We start from the raw sequence: 9,160 nt of genomic DNA, 5'->3' as shown, positions 1-9,160 counted from the left end.
AACAAATCAGGAGCATAGTTTATCTTACTCTTCACAACTTAGCTAAATATCAAAGAGAGGAGTGGTACAAAGTATATTTCTTTTGCAACCTCATGGGACTGTAGGCCACCAGTCCATGGGATTCTCTAAGCAAAAATACTGGAGTGGGTTGCCATTTCCTTATCCACGGGATCTGCCCAACCCAAGGATGAAATCTGAGTCTCCTATTTGGCAGGCAGATGGTTTACCATTGAGTTACCTGGGATACCCCATGAAGCATATACTAAGCCTGTCAGATTTAAGATTTTCATCAGGTCTTTTATTCAGGCACATGGAACATGGAATCCAATATCACCATCAAACAACAAAAAAAATTGAATGTTTCATAAATAACAGAATTTTACATGAAAGTGAAATCTTGAAATATTTAAAGGAGGACAGAGACTTATTGCCCAGCAGTTTTAACAGGGACTCACAGCTAAATGGGCTTCCCTAGTGGCTCAGCTGGTAAAGAATCTACCTGCAATGTGGGAGACCTGGGTTCGATCCCTGGGTTGGGAAGATCCTCTGGAGAAGGGAACAGCTTCCCACTCCAGTATTCTGGGCTGGAGAATTCCAAGAAACAATCAAGAGAAGATAATTCTTCCAAATGCTAGGAATTCTAGGAAAACTGAATAAAGTTGCTAAATTTTCTTAAAATATATATATTTCTATGAATAGTATGATGAAATTCTATTTCTCAAGTAGTTTTTTAAAGTTCTGATTTTTAAATACCCATATGTAGAATATTTTAAAATAATTACAGTTTTATTATTTGTGCTTACTCCAAAGTAGGATAGAAAAGAACTCCCTAATAGAGAGAGATCTTATCACTTCCTAGGTGAAGAAATATTAAAAATATTAAATTTATTCTATTAATTTTCAGTAGATAAATGTGTGCCAACATAGTTTTAAGATCCTGAACAAAATTGTTCTCTAAGATGAAACATTATCTCCACAGTAATCTTCATAAGATAGCATTTTCTAAATTGAAGTAAATTCAAATTACCACTGGCTCTGAATTTCTGAATTAGTAAAGAATAAATTATAATGCAGTCATCTTACCACTCAAGGTCTTATTACTGACAAATACATTTAAAAGAAATGCAATAATTTGGGGGGAAAGAGACACCCACACTGAAAATCCAGATTCTTAAAAAACTTTCCTCACAAAGCTTGCTCAGATGAACATTTCAGATCTCAAATAAATTTTTACCTGATATTCGAAACCTGTGTCCTAGGTTTGTTTTTCTCCCAAAAGCCAAGGCAATGGCTTTTCCAATTACAGCCATATTTGAAAATCCCTAAATCTGTAAATAAAGGTTTCTTTGGATCCCATGGGAAGAATATCTGTGTAGATTACACATTAACTCTGACACAACAGTTAGGTTAAGAGAATTATAATTCAGAGACAAAGACATCCATTTATTTTTCATCTCTGCTAAAGAAAATGACATTGTTCATGGGGTTCTCAAGGCAAGAATACTGAAGTGGTTTGCTATGGCCTGCTCCAGTGGACCATGTTTTGTCATGGCTGTATATTGTCACCCTGCTTATATAACATATATGCAGAGGACATCATGCGAAATGCAGGGCTGGATGAAGCACAAGCTGGAATCAAGATTGCCGGGAAAACTGTCAATAACCTCAGATATGTAGATGACAACACCCTTACGGCAGAAAGTAAAGAGGAACTAAAGAGCCTCTTGATGAAAATGAAAGACGAGAGTGAAAAAGCTGACTTAAAACTCAACATTAGACGATGATGTTTCAGAGACCTAGCCTGCTATTACCTAGGTCCACTGGTGATACTTTCCTATTCCTGGCCTCTAAACCTCATCTCTCAGTTTATTGGCCTGTCGTCAGCAAGCAGATAGAGTTTGGGCTCTATGGAGAGGAAGGACACTAAGAGGTATTTCATGCATGGGCTTTGTAAGGAAGGAGATAACTGTCACTATTCACACGGCCTCTCTGACAGTCTATATGGTGTAGTGTGCAAGTATTTTCAGGGAGGGTACTGTATTTACAGAGACCGCTGCAGATACAAACATAGCAAGCCACTGAAACAGGAAGAAGCAACTGCTACCGATCTAACTGTAAAGTCAGCCCTTGCTGCTTCCACGAGTCTCGCATCAGTTGGACCGACTGCTGAAATGAACATGGGTGAAGATGAGTCAAGAAATTCAACCTTTGCAACTGTAGGAGCCGGTTCAGAAGACTGAGTGAATGCCACTGAGTGTGTTCCGGGGCAGCCCTACTGTGGCCAGATTGCCCTTTCCTCCGCAGAAGCCCCGCTGCAGGGCTCAGTGACCCAGGAAGATGCAGAGCAGGAGCCAAGTGCGGCGGAGACCAAGCAGCAGCTCTGCCCCTATGCCGCGGTCGGGGAGTGCCGCTACGGAGAGAACTGTGCATGCCTGCACGGAGACGCCTGTGACACGTGCCGGCTGCAGGTCCTCCATCCCCTGCATGCTGCCCAGAGGTCACAGCACATAAAATCCTGCATTGAGGGCCACGAGAAGGACATGGAGCTCTTGTTCGTGGAGCAGCACAGCAAGGACATGGTGTGCGGCATCTGCATGGAGGTGGTCTACAAGAAAGCCCACCCCAGTGAGTCTGCTTCGGGATCCTCTCCAACTGCTGTCTCAAGTGTATTCGCAAGTGGAGGAATGCTAAGCAACCTGAGAGCAAGATCATAAGGTCCTGTCCAGAACGCCTGATCACATCTAACTTGGTCATTCCAAGTGAGTACTGGGCGGAGGAGAAAGAAGAGAAGCAGAAACTCATTCAGAAATACAAGGAGGCAATGAGCAACAAGGCGTGCAGGTATTCTGATGAAGGCCGTGGGAGCTGCCCGTTTGGAGGGAACTGTTTTTACAAGCATGCATACCCTGATGGCCGTAGCAGAGCCACAGAACAGAAAATGGGAACATCAAGCAGATATCCGGCCCAACGAAGGAACCACTTCTGGAAGCTCACTGAGGAACCGGAGAACGACAACCCTTTTGACAACAAAGAGGAAGTTGTCACCTTTGAGCTGGGCGAGATGTTGCTTATGCTTTTGGCTGCAGGTGGGGACACCGACCTGGCAGACTCTGAAGATGAGTGGGACTCGTTTCACGATGAGCTGGAAGATTTTTATGACTTGGATGCATAGCAACTCGGCGGGGCACGTGAACTGTGGTCTGCCAAACCTCAGACGGCAGCAGGCCTCGGGACGCGGCAGGCGTCCCCGCCGCTCTCCTAGACGGGCCTCTCAACTCCAGGTGCTCTCCTAGTCATTTTTACCCAGGGCCTGTCTTCTCAATCCTTCACCTTTCCCCAAGGAGTATGTTGTTTTCTCTGTTTAAAAAAGTTACAAAAATAAATCTGAAAGTCAGTTTTTCTGTAACATGAATTTAACTATCAGACAGTTAGGTAGGTTTGTTGCAGTCGTGTTTTCCACCAGATCTACCCAGTTCGAGGGGAGCGTATCTGGATTTCCAGGGTTCATTTTTGAGGACCCTGGGTTCAGAAGTTACAGCACTTGTCCCTGCTTTGGGGGTCCAGGAATCAGGGTGATGGGAGAAGCATCTGAACTGTAACAAGTAGCCGCCTTCTGCTCTAGACTTGGGCAGTGGGTACTTGGTTTCTGGTAAAATCTGCTTTACACCTATACGTTCCGCCTGGTCCCTGTCCTGTCATCCCCGCCCTGTGCACTCATCCTGTAGTTTTAGTCTCTTGTTTTATTGCACACAAGTAATACTACTGGGTAACCAGAACCAGGTGTGAATGTATTTGAGATTTTTACCGACTTTAGCGTGATAGGAAAATTGTGAGAGAACACATATAAAAAGATGAGAGTGGAAGGAAACGATGCAGAGCTGGAAGCTGACTCCCCAAGGCTGATGGACTTGGGATGTGTGAGTGCGAGTGTGTGACAAGCTTCCCATCCCTGCATAGACGCAATGTTTGTAGCCTTAGTGCAAAAACTCGGTTTAGTGGTTTCAGCCTCGTGTGGCAAATAGGTCTTAAAGGACAAAGCAGTTTATTGGTAGCTGTTAACAGAGCAGTGCTAGCTCTGTCTGTATAAACAGAAATGGGCTTAGCCATAGAAGTGCAAACTATCTGGTTATCCCATGTATTAACACAACCTAACTTGGGTCCACAGTTGTGTTTAACGTTTGATCTCCTGGACTTCTCGGTCCAGGCACTTTTTGACCAATCTTTGTCCTCATTTTAAGCATTTGTCAGGTTTTCGCTTCCTTTTTTGTGGGTATTTGCCTCATTCCATCCCCAAGTTTGCAGTTAGATAGTGTGATTCAAAACTATCTTCTAAGGAGTTTCCTGTAGTGGAGTCATTTTTTGGCAGTAAAGTCAGGCTTTTCCGCTAAAGGGGGAAACAGAGGGTGGTAATCCAGATGATAAGCAAAAAGCTAATGTTAAATTGTTAGAAGAATTCTTCAATCAGAAATTTTAGCATTGTGTTTTGTTGCTCTATTTCCCAAAAATAACTTGGAGGTGCCCTGAGTGTGTCCATCTACTGCTGTGATGCCTCAGATATCACTCACTTTCAGAAAAAAAAAAAAACGTAATTGTTGCAGAGGTCTCTGCATTTTGCAGCTGCCCTTTTGTAGGATGCACTTTTCCGAAATAAAACAATTTTTAAACACTGCACCCCCCTCCCAGCAAAAAACAAAAAAAGTCAACATTCAAAAAACAAAGATCATGGCATCCGGTCTCATCACTTCATGGCAAATCAATGGGAAAACAATGGAAACAGTGACAGACTTTATTTCTTGGGCACCTAGACAGCATATTAAAAAGCAGAGACATTACTTTGCCGACAAAGGTCCATCTAGTCAAAGCTATAGTTTTTCCAGTAGTCAGGTATGGATGTGAGAGTTGGCCCATAAAGAAAGCTAAGAGCCAAAGAATTGATGCTTTTCAACTGTGGTGTTAGAGTCCCTTGGACTTTAACTAGTCAATCCTAAAGGAAATCAGTTCTGAATATACACTGGAAGGACTGGCGCTGAAGCTGAACTTCCAATACTTTGGCTACCTGATGTGAAGAAACGACTCACTGTAAAAGACCCTGAGGCTGGGAAAGATTGAAGGCAGGAGGAGAAGGGGACGACAGAAGATGAGATGGCTGGATGGCATCACTGACTTGATGGACATGAGTTTGAGCAAACTCTGGGAGCTGGTAAAGGACAAGGAAGCCTGGCATGCTACAGTCCATGCAGCAAAGAGTCACAAAGCGTCGGACAGGACTGAGCAACTGAACTGAACTAAAAGAAAGTCATTCCAGCTCTTCTAGGTTGTGCGGGGGAATCATGTTTCATTTCTCATTCTGAGCAATTCTCCATTTAAAATAACAGGTCTTCTACTTTTGAGAATCTTCTCACTAAAATTTTAAATATTTTTCCAATTCCCCAGATTTCTCTAAGTTGTCATATGGCCTGAAAAAGAATGCAACCTCTAAAACTTCTCTATGCTAGGAAGTATCAGTATGTTATGCAGGTTTTTTATCACCACAAGGTAATTATTACATTGATGATAGAGAAACACCAAGAACAATACCACAGGACTATAGGATTAGTCTTAGCATTAAAAGGAATTGCATGCCCTGAAGTATGTCCTTAATTATTCAGAAGACCGAGTAATCATCTACATTGAATTTATCAATAGTTAATTATGCCTACCTTAATGCACTTTAACTGAACTTCACTTTTATAGAGAATCATCCACATTCACTATCATGAAAGTTTAAAGTTTTTAATAAACTTAAATATGATATCAACAGTGAGAGCTCAGGTTCATTTCCTTTTCTATTTTACAGTCTCCTTCTGGGTTGGCTAATCCAGTCCTAAATCTCTGAATACCAATTGTGTGCTGCTGTTGTCTCTCAAGTTTATTTCTCAAGGTTGGTGCTCTCCACTGTACTCCATATCCACTCATTCAACTGCTAATTTCATCTTTCTACTTGGATAGATATCTAATGAACAGTTTAAACTTCGTATTTCCTTAAAGTCAGTTAATACCTCCAAAAGTCAAATAAACTTCTCTAATAATTTTCCCCCTCAATGGAGTGAAAAAGGGCTACCATCTACTCTACGGCATACATGTAAGAATCCACAAATTGTCCCAGACCCGTTGCCTTCCCTCATTCTCTCCATGTGATCCTCATAAGTCTTAACCTATAAAACGTAATTCCAAAGTACATACTACTCTCCACCCACACTGCTACCATGCTAGTCCAAACCACCATCGTCTCTTGTCCAGCACACTGCAGCAGTCTCTGCAGATCACTGCTTTTATTCTTGCCCCTTCTCCAAACCATTTTCCAAGTAGTTGCCAGATTTGAAAAAGGGTATCAATTCATGCCACTATGCTGAACAAAACCCTACAGTGACTTCACATTGTAGTGAGACCAAACACTATGGATACTACACTTACCATCTAATCCCTGCCTTATTCTTTGATCGTCTTTTTTTTTTTTGTCATTCTCTCCTTTGAATACAAATTCCCAAAGAGAAGACTTTTCTGGCCAGTGTACCTTCAACCCATCCCTTAGAATAATGTGTGGTATAGCAGATTCTGAATATATGTTTCTAAAAAGAATGACTCAAGTTTCCCAAATATAAACACAAATGTACACATGCAATATGGGGGAGGGAGAAGCATTGGTCATCACTGTGCTATTTAAATAAGATCATATAAAACCTATTTATGTACCTTTTTTCCTCAGGCAACAATGATGTGAGGGATTCTTTCTATTCATATGATAAAGTTTAAAAAAATGATAAAGCTTTATTTTCTTTCTGTCAATTGTGTATGATATTGCTTTAAACAACTCAAATATATTTTCAGTCATAACCTTATTAATGAATTTTTTTTCACTTTTTGCCACTTTCAGTAATGCTGCTATATTCTTGTATAATATATGTCTGTACCTAAAGATATATTTATATTTCTATGAGATTGACTCCAAAAATTAGAATAATAGGGTCAAAAATTATACATTATTAATTTAATAAATAAATATTACCATGAACAAAAGCTGTAGCTCTTTACATTTCAACAGCAAAACAAGAGTGTATCCTTTTTCCACATCCATTCCACAACTAAGATTTTAGGAAGTTGTTCTTGTATTTTCTAACTTTTAAAATTTAAGTTTTATTGTTATTTACAATAATATATTTATATGTTTTTACAATAAAAAGATTTCTATTTTATACATTTCAATACTTTTACCTTTTTTCCTGTTTTTCTTTTCTTTCACATTTTTGCCCTTGATTCAGAAAGTTTTTATACCCTGAGACTGTAGATACAGATATAATCTCCTATCATTCTTGTAAAAATTTTTTTCTATTGTTTAAAGTTTTAACCCATATAGAAGCTAGACTTCAACAGTACATGAATGGAGAACTTCCACATGTTCAAGCTGGATTCAGAAAAGACAGAGGAACCAGTGATGAAATTGCCAACATCCTCTGGATCATAGAAAAACCAAGGGAATTACAGAAAAACATCTACTTCTGCTTCATTGACTACACTAAAGCCTCCAGCTTTGTGGATCTCAACAAACCGTGGAAATTTTTTAAAGAGATGGAAATACCAGACTACCTTACCTGCCTCCTGAGAAATCTGTATGCAGTTCAAGAAGCAACAGTTAGAACTGGACGTGGAACAGCAGATGGGTTCAAAATTGGGAAAGGAGTACATCAAGGCTGTATATTGTCACCCTGCTTATTTAACTTATATGCAGAGTACATCATGTGAAATTCAGGGCTGGATGAAGCACAAGCTGGAATCAAGATTGCCAGAAGAAATATCAATAACCTCAGATATACAGATGACACCACCCTTACAGCAGAAAGCAAAGAGGAACAAAAGAGTCTCTTGATGAAAGTGAAAAGATGAGAGTGAAAACGCTGACTTAAAACTCAACATTCAAAAATCAAATGGCATCCAGTCCCATCACTTCATGGCAAATAGATGGGGAAACAATGGAAACAGTGACAGACTTATTTTCTTGGGCTCCAAAAATCACTGCAGATGGTGACTGCAGGCATGAAATTAAAAGACGCTTGCTCCTTGGAAGAAAAGCTATAACAAACCCAGACAGCATATTAAAAAGCAGAGACATTACTTTGCCAACAAAGGTCCATCTAGTCAAAGCTCTGTTTTTTCCAGTAGTCATGTATGGATGTGAGAGTTGGACTATCAAGAAGGCTGAGCACCAAGAAATTGATGCTTTTGAACTGTGGTGCTCGAGAAGACTCTTGACAGTCCCCTGGACTGCAAGGCAATCAAACCAATCAATCCTAAAGGAAATTAACCTTGAACATTCATTGGAAGGACTAATGCCAGAGCTGAAACTCCAATAATTTGGCAATCTGATGCAAAGAGATGACTCACTGGAAAAGACCCTGATGCTGGGAAATATTGAAGGCAGGAGGGGAAAGGGATGACAGAGGATGAGATGGTTGGATTGTATTACCAAACCAATGGACATGAGTTTGAGCAAGCTCTGGGAGATGGTAAAAGACAAGGAAGTCTGGCGTGCTACAGTCCATGGGGTCACAAACAGTCAAACACAACTTAGTGACTGAATAACAGCAAATATTACTACACACTTACTAAATTGGCTGATGTTTAAAAGACTGACAGCATCAAATATTGGCAAGGATGTGGAGAAACTGGAACTCATATACCACTGGAAGAAATATAAAAGGGAACAATTGAGTCAGAATAATTTGATAATTTTTGGAAAAGTGAAACATATATCTACCCTACAGTCGAGATATTCCAATCCAATCCAAGAGAACCGAAAACACATGCGAGCAAAGTTCAGTTCAGTTGTTCAGTTGTGTCCGACTCTTTGTGACCCCATGGACTGTAGCATGCCAGGCCTCCCCGTCTATCGCTAACTTCTGGCATTTATTCAAACTCATGTCTATTGAATCAGTGATGCCATCCAACCATCTCATCCTCTGCCTTCCCCTTCTCCATGCAAAGACAGGTATGCAAATGATCACAGCAGTTTTAATTGTAATAGTCAAAAGTGGAAACAAACAATTGTCCATCACAAGATGAAAGTATAAACTGCCGGGGTCCAGCCCCGGTGGATCCAGGGAATTCGAAGGTGGGGACGGCGTTG

The 9,160-nt window shown here is 40.6% G+C and overlaps 1 pseudogene; it reads left to right on the top strand.

Annotated features, from left to right (window-relative positions):
* Positions 1 to 1,919: 1,919 nt before the first annotated feature.
* LOC120864456 lies at positions 1,920 to 3,172 on the top strand (annotated as a pseudogene).
* The last annotated feature ends 5,988 nt before the right edge of the window (positions 3,173 to 9,160 follow it).

The sequence above is a fragment of the Oryx dammah genome, unplaced genomic scaffold, assembly GCF_014754425.2.
Source record: "Oryx dammah isolate SB20612 unplaced genomic scaffold, SCBI_Odam_1.1 HiC_scaffold_5, whole genome shotgun sequence".
NCBI classification, from domain to species: Eukaryota; Metazoa; Chordata; class Mammalia; order Artiodactyla; family Bovidae; genus Oryx; species Oryx dammah.
Note: the sequence above shows the minus strand (reverse complement) of the source record. Positions and strands in the feature narration are given on the sequence as shown.